Below are 14,736 nucleotides of genomic sequence, written 5' to 3'. Positions count from 1 at the left end.
TTTTTTCTTTTTTTTGCTACCATCCTCCTGTTTTGACATCCTGGGATATATTCCTTGGTCTCTCACATTATTTCCAAAGTCTGGAATTAGAGTTTCTATCATCAAGGTGTTTTCTCTGAAACCAACCTGTTTTTCTCCATTACTATAAGCTATTGTAATATCAAAACAATTGCTAATGGAAAAAATGCACTGAAGAAGTTTAAAAGAAGGAGGATTGGTTGTGGATTGGGAAGCTTATGGAAGACTTTACTTAGAAGAGCAAACTTGGGTTGACCTTTAAAAATGTGTAAGGTTCAAGTAGGCCAAGAAGAGAAAGAGAATACTTGAGGTAGAGGAAATTATGTGGAATAAGGAATGAGACAAAAATGTAAGAAATATAAAGTGTTAGAGGAGGAAAGAAGGCAGACTGGCATTAATGAAGCTCTCTGTAGGATGGCAGGGGGACGTGACAATGAACACGATACATGACAGCCACGTGTTCATTATCAAGCCAAGTCTCTGAGCTTTATCTTTGCCTTGGCCAAGGTGCTTTTGGATGAAAATAACAGAAAACCACTCAAACTAGTGTAAGCTCCAGGGAGTGAGGTAACTTAAAACCAAAAGGATCTAGAAAAACTCAAGGGCAGAACAGACAGCTGGGTCACCCCAAGGCCTGGAACCAGGAATGAAAACCTACCAGGAGCTAGAGCTACAAGTTTCCTAGCCTTCATCGCACAGCTCCAGCCCGGTCATATACTGTCTCATCTTGCCTTCTCTCTGCATATCTGCCTCATCCTTCCCCATGAATGTGGTAGAAGACAATTCTTCCCACAGCTCACATGCTTACATCTCTTCAGTTCAGATGACCAGCAGAGGCTACCCACATCTTTGACTTCCAATTCAAATTTCCAGGAAAGTGCATTTGGTTGTCTGTTCCTAGGGCAACAATAGAAGTGATGCCATGCTGAGTAAACATGGCTTCTGCAGCCTACCTCTAGGATGGAGCAGCACTCAGAGAAGGAGTATGGGACTGAAGCCTGGACAGATGCACCAACAGATGTCTTCAGTGCTTTTAGAACCAAATGAATGCTTGGCAGGGGGTGAAGAAATAATAGAAATGATCTCAGGAGGCTTCAGCAGGGAGATGAATGGTTTAAAAGTGAAGATTCCCAAAGCAGGAAGACTAAAGAGCAGCTATTTGAATCTAAGCATTGAAAACTTAAAATAATGGGGTCATAGTCAACCTGATCACTACTCTCTAGAAAAAATATACTTGTTCAACAAGTATAACTTTGTATTTAGTTATGACAGGAACATGTCTTATTTCATAGATCAGAGCCAAGCCTGAGCTATTTGATAGTACATACAAACACTATTATATGTTGGCAATTATCTCATTATCCAGTGGTTGTCCAACTTCCAGCTTTGAAGTTAGAACTGGGGATAATCTAAATTAGTAGAGGGAAACCCATAAAATGAAGTTGGTTCCATCTGTCCTACTCTACTTCATAGTGAAAGTGAAGTCTCTCAGTCGTGTCCGACTTTTTGCGACCCCGTGGACTGTAGCCCACCAGGCTCCTCCGTCCATGGGATTCTCCAGGCAAGAATACCGGAGTGGGTTGCCATTTCCTTCTCCAGGGGAATCTTCCCAACCCAGGGATCGAACCTGGGTCTCCCACATTGCAGGCAGACGCTTTAACCTCTGAGCTACCAGGGAAGCAACTTTGTAAATTCTCAGTCTATGAAGCTGGTCAAAATTTGTTTTTTTATCTGTTGCTAGTTAATTTGATTGGTTAGCTGAGGTTGTAGTCATTGGTCTAAACCCACACATTGGACAGTTGGCTTCACGCTGTCCCTTGGCCACAAACCATAGCCCCATGAGGCTCCATCCTCAGTTCCAGCTGGGGGAGGGTTGGGAGAAGAGATACCAAAGCCCTACCCATGTGTTTGAAAAAAACTAAAGCTGCTGCCACTCCTCTGACATCTTCAGTTTCCTCCTGGTCATTAGATGATCTGCTGCTCCTTATATTATGGCGGTATTACTTCGGTATTATATGATGCTCTGTGTTTTTCTGGCCTTCAGTGTTAAATGTTATAGCTTTATCTTCTATCTTCAGACTTGCTTTCATTATAATAGAATAATATGGCTGCAATATCTTTTTTGGTTTTTTAACAACTCTATTAAAATAGAACAGAAAATCCCACTTAAGTGACTTAAAAAAACAAAACATTGTATGGCCTTATAAATCAAGGGCCAAGCATTGGGCAGTGTATTGGTCTGTAAGAGCTGTGCCTAGCTAAGCAGCACAGGCTGGGTGGCTTGAACACCAGGAATTCATTTTCTCTTTGTGTTGAAGGCTCAGACTCTGACATCAAGCTGCAGGAGCTTTGGCTGCTCCCAGGGCTTGGCTTGCTGCCTTCTCTTGGCACTTCCATCTCTGTGCCCCTCCCTGTATGTCCTACTCCTCTCTTCTTATCAGGACACTAGTCTGATGGAATTAGGGCCCACCCATGAGATTTCGTTTGACTGTAATTACCTCTTTAAAAGGCACTATCTGCCAATATAGCCAGATTTCAAGGCACTGAGGGTTAAGACTTCAATGTACGAATTTTGGAAAAACATAATTCAATCTACGATAGGCAGCTCTGTGGTTGATTAATTAAGTGCTTCGGGTATAGCCTCAGGCCCCAGAGGTTGTTGGGACTTCCCTGGTGGCTCAGATGGTAAAGAAGCTGCCTGCAAGGCAGGAGCCCCAGGTTTGATCCCTGCGTCAGGAAGATCCCCTGGAGAAGGGAATGGCAACCCACCCCAGTATCCTTGTCTGAAGAATCCCAAGGACAGAAGAGCCTGGCAGGCTCCTGTCCATGGGGTCACAAAGAGTCAGATGCAAGCGAGTGACTGACACACCAGGGGTTGCCATGTCTCTGCTCAGTCATCTTCAGCACGTGGGGCTGAGCCTCAGCCTTGCTCCTCGGGTTGTAAAATGGCTGCTGCAGTTCTGGGCATCACATCCAGGTAGGATAAGCCTAGTAGAATAATAATCTGTGTCTTCCTGGGTGTTTCTCTTTACAGTCCTATTCAAAAGGACCCAGTGTAGACTTCCGTTTTCTTACTGGCTGGAATCTCTTCATGTGCACTTTCTTAGACTAACTCCCATTGAGAGAGAGAGAGAGACTGCCTTGATTAGCTTGAGATAATCACAATTCATTCCCAACCTCTTTTAGAACATAGTGTTTCTTTTTTCAAAAAGAGGAGAAAATAGATACCTGTGCAAAATCAGAGTCCTACAATCAACAAGAAAGGGGTAAGATGGAAACCGACATTGTCTGCTGTAACATTGCTTTCCTGACACCATGTTCTGAATTTCAACATGACTATTGACCCTGTGATATTCAGACTGCTGCTAGTAAGGCCTATCTTTCCACCTGCAATTAAAAGTCCTGTAAAGTAATAGCAGTTTTCCTGGGAGGACCACCTGGAATGGGCAGTCTCTTCCAGTTTGTGTCTTCTCTTTTTTCAAGCCCCTGACCCCACCCCATGCTTAGCTGCATCTTTGTAACACAACCAGCATCTTATATTCAACTAGAAACCCTGATCTCAGTTTCTGTGTAAGAGTCTTCTCCCTGGCTAGTCACTGTGCAAATATGTATCACCAAGAATAAGAGGAGCTGGACAAGAGAACGTGGATCTCTCACTGTACACTCATCACCAATATTAAGAAAGTGACTTGGAAACTGTGTCATACAAATGGCAGGTGACCAGCTGGAACATCATTTACGTGTTATTTAACATAAGGCTTGTTATCAATATCATTTAAAAACTAGTCCTTTACTGCTGATAATTAATTTTAGAAGGACATTCTATTCTACTTTCTTGTTGATTTCATTATTATATTACTTACATCAAGAAAAGAGAATGGGAAGCAGATAGGAAAGGATGTTGTTTAAAGGGACAAACTTACAAGTAGTAAATAAGCCTTAGAGATAGTATAGGGAATACAGACAACCATATTGTATTATAATCATCAAACTTGCTAAGAGACCAGAACTTAATTATTCCAACCACTAAAAAAATATATATATATGTAATGTGATTAGAGGTGTTCATTATCACAATCGTATGGCAATATATAAATATATCAGATTAACATGTCTGCCTTAATTTGTGTGCTCAGTTTCTCATTCGTGTCAGATTCTTTGTGACCCCATGAACTGTAGCCTGCCAAGTTCCTCTGGCTCCTTTATCCACAGGATTTCCCAGGCAAGAATACTGGAGTGGTTTGCCATTTCCTCCTGCAGGGGATCTTCCCAACCCAGAGACCAAACCTGCACTCTGACATTGGTAGGTGGATTCTTTACCACTGTGCCACCTAGGAAGCCTCATGCCTTAAAATTACACAATGTTATATCAACCCGCTCCAGAACTCTTGCCTGGAAAATCCCATGGGCGGAGGACCCTGGTAGCCTGCAGGACATGGGGTAGCAAAGAGTCGGACACGACTGAGCAACTTCACTTTCACTTTTCACCTTCATGCATTGGAGAAGGAAATGGCAACCCACTCCAGTGTTCTTGCCTGGAGAATCCCAGGGATGGGGGAGCCTCATGGGCTGCCGTCTATGGGGTCGCACAGAGTTGGGACACGACTGGAGCGACTTAGCAGCAGCAGCAGCAGCATATCAAATATCAGTTTAGTTGAGTTCAGTTCAGTCGCTCAGTCGTGTCCAACTCTTTTGACCCCAGGAACTGCAGCACGCCAGGCATCCCTGTCCATCACCAGGAGTCTATCCAAATTCATGTCCATTGAGTTGGTGATGCCATCCAACCATCTTATCCTCTGTCATCCCCTTCTCCTCCTGCCCTCAATCTTTCCCAAGATCAGGGTCTTTTCAAATGAGTCAGCTCTTCGTATCAGGTGGCCAAAGTATTGGAGCTTCAGCCTCAACATCAGTCCAATGAACACCCAGGACTGATCTCCTTTAGGATGGACTGGTTGGATCTTCTTGCAATCCAAAGGACTCTCAAGAGTCTTCTCCAATACCACACTTCAAAAGCATCAATTCTTCAGTGCTCAGCTTTCTTTATAGTTCAACTCTCACATCCATACATGACTACTGGAAAAACCATAGCCTTGACTAGACAGACCTTTGTTGGCAAAGTAATGTCTCTGTTTTTCAATATGCTGTCTAGGTTCGTCATAACTTTATTTCCAAGGAGTAAGTGTCTTTTAATTTCATGGCTGCAATCACCATCTGCAGTGATTTTGGAGCCCAGAAAAATAGAGTCAGCCACTATTTCCACTGTTTCCCCATCTATTTGCCATGAAGTAATGGGACCAGATGCCATAATCTTAGTTTTCTGAAAATTGAGCTATAATTCAGTAAAAATTCAAAACTGTAAAAGAAGAAAAAGAAATGAAAGGTTGTATTCTACTAAATATTAAAATAGGTTATGGCATCTACAAATATTTGTGATATTGAAAATGCATTTACTTATGCTGACTAATATTAAAATTTACATAATTTTTTTCAAAAAGGAGATTCTTTTGCTTTGTTTTCCCCCTAGACCATCCCAGAAGAACTTTAGAGTCTCTCACGTACTGAAAATATGCTCAACATTGCTAATAATTAGAGAAATGCAAATCAAAAGTACAATGAGGCACCTACCACCTCACAACGGGTCGGAATGACCATCATTCAAAAGTCTGCAAATAACAAATGCCAGAGAAGGCATGGAGAAAAGAGAACCCTCCTACACTGTTGGTGGGGATATAAGCTGGTACAGTCACTGAGGAGAACAGTATTGAAGTTCCTCGGAAAACTGAAAGTAGAAGTACTATATGATCTAGCTATCCCACTCCTGAGCATATATCTAGATAAAACTGTAATTCAAAAATATACACGCATGCCTATGTTCATAGCAGCACTACTTACAATAGCTAAGACACAGAAGTAACCTAAAGGTCCACTGAGAGATGAATGGATAAAGATGATGGGGTACGTATAATACAATGAAATACTACTCAGCCGTGAGAAAGAGTGAAATGATGCCATCTTTAGCAATATGGATGCAACTAGAGATCATCGTATTAAGTGAAGTAAGTCAGAAAGACAAATGCCATATGATATCACTTAGGTGTGGAATCTAAAATATGACACAAATGAACCTATCTATGAAACAGGAACAGACTCATTAACGGAGAGAACAGACTGTGGCTGCCATGGCGGAGGGGGTTGGGGGACAGATAGATTGGGAGACTGCAGTTAGCAGATGTAAGTTATTATACATAGAGTGGATAAACCAACAGGTCCTGTTATACAGCCAGGGAACTATATTCAGTATCCTATGACAAACCATAATGGAAAAGAACATTTTTTTAAAAAAGAATGTGTATATATGTATAATCAAACCACTTTGCTATACAGCAGAAATTAACACAACATTGTAAGTCAATTAACTTCAATTAAAAAAAAGAACCTCATAGTGCAATGAAAAACCCACAATCTATTTTTAATCTCCCACAAGTCTCTTATTTTCTGACAATTCAGTTTGTTTATTTGAGCTCAAAACGGCTTTGCTTCCAAGAAATAAAAGTTATTTTGTTTTGTTTTCTGATGAGCAAACAGCAATGTGTGAATAATTAATACAGAAAGAAAGCTTGCTTTCTTCTACAATTTCTATTTAATATTATCAAGTTCTTTTAAACGATGAGCTTCCTATATCCCTGATTATTTCTTTAGAATCACTTTCCCTATTCCAGCTCTCCTTTGGCCGATGAATACTACATTGGAGTTGATTCTTATTTGTGTGCCTGCATATATATTTTCCCCACATCAACAATCACAACTGCATTCTGCTTCGGACATTTGTTTCTGATAAGCATGGAGCAGAGGGGTGAAAGGGGCCTTTCTCTGGAATGAATTGAGCCAGAAAATGTCAAAGATAGCAGGTCACAAAGAGCACTGGTGACCACACACTGGCAGCTGGTGCGCATTGTACCAAGTAAGAGGAGAGGGGCCAGGAGGGTCAGGAACTAAGTCTCAGGCCTAAGTCATCAGGAAAATTAGCCTTGAAAAGAGATGGAAACCTTGATAACTACCTTTAAGTATTTTTCATGAAGAAAAAAGAAAATGACAGTAGTCACAGCTAGATTTTACTGAGCGTTTACTTGGATGAAGATTTCAAAGAAGCAAATTACGCCCAATCATGAAAGATAAACATAGCCATCTGAGGCTAGAGTGGTTCTCCGGTAAATTGCTGCCCCTGGGGTATCCCGGTGCAAGCCAGCTGCTTCTCTGTCAATAAGACCCTGGAAAGGACTTCTTTTCTGAAATGGAATGTTGAACCAGGTGATTTCTCATTTCCCTTTGTGCTGAATCTGTGATATCTTAAAAGCCAGGAAAGCCTTTTGATGAATGGCATTTTCTTAGAAAACATTTAATCCAAGCAACACCACAATACAGAAACACCTCCTTTGGCATCTCCGAATGCTCTCCTAGACTCCTAACACCAAAATGGTGCCTCTGTCTCATTCACTTATGCACTCATTCATTCACTGTACATAAATATCAAGAGCCTCTGTTATGTGCTAGATTCTGTGCTAGGCACAGCAGACACCAAGTGAATAAAGACACAGGTTTGTCTTCGGGGAGTTCCTAGTCCATTAGAGGAAGCAGACAGAAAAAAAGAAAAAATCAAGTAGATAAATTACACGGCTTTGGACAAGTACAGCAATCAGAGCGTGCACTTGGCAGAGAGGGAGCTATGAACTCTGTCTCTGAGGCCAGTGAAAGCTTCCCAAAGAAATGAGAGCTAAACTAAGTTCGATAAAAACAAATTCAAATTTTCAAACAGGCAAGGGAAGAGGGTATTCCAGAGAGAGAGAGCAGAATGGTCAAGGAATCAGGAATGAAACAAACGCTGAGGTTGAGCCAAATCTTGATGCCTGCACTTTTGCCAGACTAAGCGATTTGGAGCTCATCTTGTAGGGGATGGGAGCCACAGTCAGACCTGCATTTCTAGAGCTGATGCTCATTTGAGTCCACTGCTCTGTCTGCTCTGTCCTATCCTCCCAGGCTCCCTTTCCTGTCTACTTCTAATCTTCCCATGCTCAGCATTGACAGCTAGCAGGGTGAAGATGGTTCAGTGGGCAGTCCTTTACCTCTGACATATAGATTCTTCTCCACTGCCCCAGGCACGCTGCCTGGACACATCCCATCCCATGATAAGCCTTGCTACTCCACGTCCAGACACAGACAAGATTGGACTTCATGAGTAACTTCTAATCATCTCATAGGTTTTCCGGAGTTTTATGAGCTGCCTCCCAACTCTTATTTCTTTGAAAAATAAATGCTACTTCATTTCAGGAGAGATGCTTTGCTTATGAGTGATAGATTCTATCTTTTTACAGCTAGTTTGAATAGAAATTTGTCAAATTAATGATCAGAGTTGTTGCATGACTGATAGTTATAAAACTAAATTGAAAGAGTACTAGAAAAAAAATTGCCCAGAAAAGACTCCTACCCTGGCCCAGAATAGCTGGGTCAGGATGACTTCATCATGGGTTATTCTACGGCTAATTTCCAGATTGCAGGATAATTTCAATAAAGATAGTGCTGGGCAGTTACTGAGTCAGCCACACACTTGAGTTACTGCCTTTAGGACTTTTACAATGGAGTGAGGAGGTGAGTCACATTTTATTACAGAGTACTTATGTTCAATAGAGCTTCAATCCATCAGACTATGAAGATGTCGAGCAAGAGAAAATATATCCTAAGGAATCCACGATAGAGGGAAAATGAGATGCAGACTACCCCTTTAACTTCAAGCACTGTCACATCCCCTAGGGGCTATTCTTAACCATCTATGAATGTTTTAAAAGGCAAAGATGACCTTAAAATATGAAACATATTGTCAGTCTAATTTAATGGAATATAGTAAGACCTTTTTTTTTTTTTTCCTGTTTTAAACTGGCAGACTGTGTTGCTTAAGTCTTGGGTTAGCTCTCTCAGTTGTGAGCAAATGCATAAAAATAGCTTTCCATTCTGTAGTTGGGTCTAAGCCAATTAATAAAAATAAGGAAATGACTCAGTGGAGCGTCTGAGATACTCTACATTTTAGAATTCATATTGTCCTCCATATGCACTCACTTAAAAACGGACTTGAGCAAGACCTCAAAAAAGTTTAAGATGTTCCCATCACAAGGATAGCTATGTTCCAGAGACACTCCAAAATAGACACATGTCCAGTGATAAAGACTCCCAAGTAGAGGGTACTGTTTTTCATGCAAAGCACATCTCGTAACTATTCACTGTTCCAGAGTTCTTTTTTCAGTTCTCCTTCACGTTTCCCTTCTTCCACAAATGAAAGTACCTCTCAGGATGATCATTTGAGTTTAACACCTCTCCCTAACATCTTTTGCATTCTGATTAGTGACCTTAGAGCTACTAAGTTCCACTTTGACAAGAAGGGTGAATTTTAGCTCAAAACATCCATAAAGAGCAGAAGCAGTGAAAGAGAAAGGGGGACGAATCTGGTGATAAGAATGTCCCATAACATTTAAGAAAGCAACACTGAGAACTCAGAAATACAAATCATGAACCTTCATGTCCCCAGTGTGTTCCATACAGAGCATAGAGCTGTTTCTTGATCAGATTTATAAAAGAAAAAGCTGAGGATTCTATTTGAGAGAGTCAGTAACCTAGGATAAACTGAAACTTTTTAAGCTGACACTCTAATTTCCTTTTTGAGCTTGGGAAGAAAAGGCTTTCTCCATCTTAACCATGCAGCAAACCTCAATTAGATTTGACAGGCACAGAGAAAAATTAGACCATTGGGAGAAAAATGAAAATAAACAAGGTTGGGTAGAAAAGCAAGGGAGAAAAGCTAAGTAACAATCACAAGCGTAAAAGGAAATGTGTTGGAGTTGCTACAAAGAAAACTAAAAAGAAATGTGTGAGTAAGCTCTGAAAGTACTGAGAATGAGTGTAGGCAAGGAACTGGAAACAGAAAACAGGACTATGTAGAAAAGAAAGAGAAAGAAGAGACAGAAGCAAGAAAATAATATATACTATTTTTAATGAGAAGTGGTTAATTCATATTTAATGCATTTTTAAAAGAATGAACCATTGTACCATGGGAATTCTAAGACTGCCCACTGCAAAGGTTATATAATCCGTTGCATTATTGTGTAGGAAAATAAACACACCACAGACCCGAACTACTAGTCACTGAAAATGACTACAGCGTATATTGGTGGGTAATGGTTTTTCCTGACATTAGGATGTATTCCTGGAGCATCACCATAATCCACAAGGGAGATTTATCTTCAAAGGATGTTGTACATCACACATCCACTCAGTAGGAAGTCTCTGTCTAGCCTATAATACTTTTAAGAATTCTGATTATATATCTATCACCCTATTGTACAATAATAAAATCTTTGTTGACTAAAAAAATAAATAAATGCAAAAGGTCCTATGATTGACCCAGGCTCTAATTTCAGCTGCACTTCTGGTTGATTGACTTATGTTTCCCTCTTATTGATTTTTTTTTTTTGCAGAAGCAGGCCTGCCTTGTAGAGGATTATGAATGGATTCCCTGAAGAGAAACCTGATACAAAATTGGACTTGGGGATTATGAAGCTCAGTGTTTATAAACATGAAAGAGATTTGAGATGAAATTTTATTTACAAAGGAAGCTGAAGATTAAGGAACTAACTTGTGAATAGTTAGACATAGTATAGGACTTCTGCTTCTCCATGTGACGAAAAAGAAAAATGCTAAAGGCATCTGGAAGAGGAGGGGGCAGGGAAACCAGACCAGCCAAAAATTCCTAATAATTAATAACGAGAAAAAAAAACCAAAGTCTTGTTTTGTTTTTTTTAAATTATAGAACGTGGATTTAGCGTTGTTATTCAGTCGCTAAGTTGTGACCGTTGCATTGCGACCCCATGGACCACAGCATATCAGGTTTCCCTGTTCTTCACTATCTCCCCGAGTTTGTTCAATTTCGTGTAATTTTTATAAATCCTTGATTCAATACCATGTGATTACATTGTTACTTATAACTAGAAGCTGCAATTATATGCAAATAGACTGTTTGGACGACCTCTTGGCAGTAATCTCTTTAGGGAGATTTTCACTCATACCGATTGCTAGACTACAAATCATAAAAAGTACCACCATTCGCACTCTCATCTTTTTGATCACTTGTGATTCTAGAAACTCCATAAGTTCTCAGAAGGAGCCTCTTCTAGGTGTGAATCACAACCTCCCACCCACTCACAAAACCATGTCTCCATGGGACTCCAAGAACACAACCCAAACTGGTTTACACTGCCGGTGAGAATGGAGATTGTTTCAACAGTTCTTTGAGGCAACTGGACTAAGATTGTTCAATATGTTCACATCTTTAATTCAGAAAACTCACTTCTAGAAAATTATTCTAAAGTGATAGTCATGGATGATTGCAAAAATAGCTACATGCCTGTTCATCACAGCACTGTTTAAAATAGCAAGGAATGCAGATCAACTCAAGCATTAAGCCATGGAGGCGATTCAGTAAACTATGAATTTTGTTAGAATTATGTTAGATTTAATGTGATGCAGTAGTAAAATATATAATTATATAATGCAATGTAGTAGCAAAATATATAATATATGAAATATGTATAATAAAATATATAATGCATGTGGTCTTTCCCAGTGGCTCAGATGGTAAAGACTCTGCCTGCGATGCAGGACACCCAGGTTCCATCCCTGGGTCAAGAGGATTCCCTGGAGAAGGGAATAGCTATCCACTCCAGTATTCTTGCCTGGAGAATTCCATGGACAGAGAAACCTGGCAGGCTACAGTCCATGGGGTCTCAAAGAGTCAGACACGACTGAGTGACTAACACACACACACAGACATACACACACACACAAACACACACACACATATATATATGTTTCCACAATAGCTATAAAGATTTTAAATTTTACGCTCCTAATAAAATGTTTGGGCTTCCCAGGTGGCACAGTGCTAAAAACCCACCTGCCAATGCAGGAGACACAGGTTTGATCCCCGGGTTGGCAGGATCCCCTGGAGTAGGAAATCGCAACACACTCCAGTATTCTGGCCTAGGAAAATCCCACGGACAGAGGTGCCTGGTAGACTATAGACCATGAGGTCTCAAAAGAGTTGGACATGACTGAGCGACTGCACACATATATGTTTATCTGTCCATTAAAATATAATTAATGATCATCTCTGGGGAGTGGCACTCTGGGTGATATTTACTTTCTTTCTGCTCATCAGTAATGAAATATTGTTTCTCAATGAATATTAGTCTATAATAAATAAAAAAAGGTTAACTTCTAGAAAATGAAAGTGTTTTCTAAAATAAAAGGATTTTTAGAAAGTTCCAAAGCTTGCAGCCTGTTGGATACTGAACCTGTTTCTCATCTGACCTTGCCCAATACTCTGTTAAGTAGATTAAGTAGGTATGTTGGAAAAAGATCCCAAACAAGAGACTAGTATTATTCTTGGGGGCATTCCATATCTTCTTGGTATTTGGGATTGGGCACCAGGCAGGCCCCCGCCTCTTTGACTTAAACTATAACAAGATGGAATCTTCTGCCAGGTGGTGGGCAGCACCCTCTGCCCCTGTTGAGACTGGGGGCTTTGTGGCCCCCTTTCAGTCCTGACCCCACACTCCCGGATCTGTCTGCAGTCTGTTGGCTAATCCCCAAGCTCTCTCAGGAGAACTAAAACCTTGGCAGTGCTCTGACCTGGCCAGATCACTGTCTCTGAGGCTAAAACCCTGAGACACCAAGCAAGACCAGCTGCATAATTGGCAGGTCTCAAGGCAAAATGAAAATGCAGAGCTCCCTGTTCAAAGCTTAGTAAGAATTGCAAGATGGCGACCACAGAGCATTAACCAGAGCAGGCTCTGCGAGCCCATGGGCCCTGTGTGACTGCCCAGGTCACTCATCCATGGAGATTCCCTGGCACCAGGCTTATTTCTTATCAAGTCTGTTCAACTGCAAACTGTGGGCAAATTAGTTTGTTCTTGACCCCGAAAATGTGACCTCAGAAAGAGAGGCAGCTTAAACAGAGACAAGAGGACAGTCAAGGTAACATAATTTATCTTCCAACACCCAAGGACCAAATTCCCTATGATCACGTTACAATAATGCCACATTGTTTCAGAGTATATCTGTGTGCAAATGAAAGAGGCACAGGGACAAGGAAAACCTCACAACTGTCAAAGCAGTTCCTCTCCCACAACCTTAAAAACAACTAACTTCCAATTATTTAGCTGTTTGTTATCCAATGGCAGGATTATCTCAGCCAATTCATTAGAAAGTCAAATTATAAAATTGTTACCAGTGGGGCTTCCCTGGTGGTCCAGTGGTTAAGACTCTGAGCTTCCACTGCAGAGGGTTCCACTGAATCCCTGGTCAGTGAAGTTTCATGTGCTGTGAGGTGCAGCCAAAGGAAAAAAAAAATGTATTTGTTACCAAGAGTTTAGTGGCAACGAGAGCTCCAATGTGATATTAGCACTTTCTCTTCCTCCAACTTGAACTTTTCAGAAAATTCCACCAAAAGGATCTCACAGTGCGGGCCAAGCCTGTGGGGTCAAATTGCCAGAGGAAGTACTCTGGGGGAGGCAGGCTGTGGAGTCTGAAAGCAGATCTGAGTTCTTTCTCTGTTACCTATGTGCTGGGTGGTCTGGGAACCAAGACTTAATTGCTTTCTGCCTCACTCTCCTTGACAGTAAGCAAAGATAACAATACTCACAGAGCTAGCTGTTGCAAGAATAAAATGAAATAATATAATGAACTCTGTAAACTTTTTTTTCTAAGTCTATAATAGGCTTCCCCGACTGTCCAGTAGTTAAGACTCCACACTTTCTCTGCAGGAGGATGCCGGTTTGATCCCTAGGTGGGGAACTAAGATCCTGCACATTGAATAGAAATGAATGAATTCATTAAAAAGTCTACAATATATCATAATTATTCGTAAGTCATTACCCGAAAAGATAGCCATTGGGATAGGCAACAAAAGGGAAGTGATCAGGTACTAAATTGATATCCTGCTTTCTTTTAGAAGGAAATAGTTTGCTTTCCCGTCTCTAGGTTCACAGTGTACATCTGTACAGAATGTCTCTGAAAAAGGAAAATATCACCCCTTGTGTCCTTCAGCCAAAAGTATATGACTGCCTTTTGTACTGGAAATTGGACACCTAATGACCCCTCCAACTTTCAGTGTCACCATAATAAACGATGGATTGGGGAAGACTGCCTACCCGTAGTTGTAACTCATTTATTTCAGCTGATGTTTTACACTTCAAACTGCCTTGTGATAGAAGACTTTAGACAGACCTTGAAATATCATTCAACTTGCACTTCACCTGATATCTCAAACGCCTTTCCCAAGTATAGACCTATAATACAGAGGCTCAGACCCTACATACCAATTAACCCTGAGTCACTGAAGGTCCTCGAGACGGTAATAAGGGAGGCAGGCTTTGTGCTATTGTCAACATTTTAAAAGTTGTAGAGATTTAAAACTAAATCTGCCCATGGTGAGACTACACATGAAAATGAGATAAAAATTCACTGCTTTTGACTGGAATCTAATGAATTCCACATAGGAATACTAGCTACTAAAAAGGATCAAAACAAAAACAAAAACCACCCCAAGAACGTTATTATGAAGAGTGATCTAAAGTATGAGTCGCTGCAGTGACATGGCTAAACAGTGACACATGG

Source organism: Capricornis sumatraensis, chromosome 18 (genome assembly GCF_032405125.1).
Source record: "Capricornis sumatraensis isolate serow.1 chromosome 18, serow.2, whole genome shotgun sequence".
Classification (NCBI taxonomy): Eukaryota; Metazoa; Chordata; class Mammalia; order Artiodactyla; family Bovidae; genus Capricornis; species Capricornis sumatraensis.
This window is presented reverse-complemented; position numbering follows the sequence as displayed.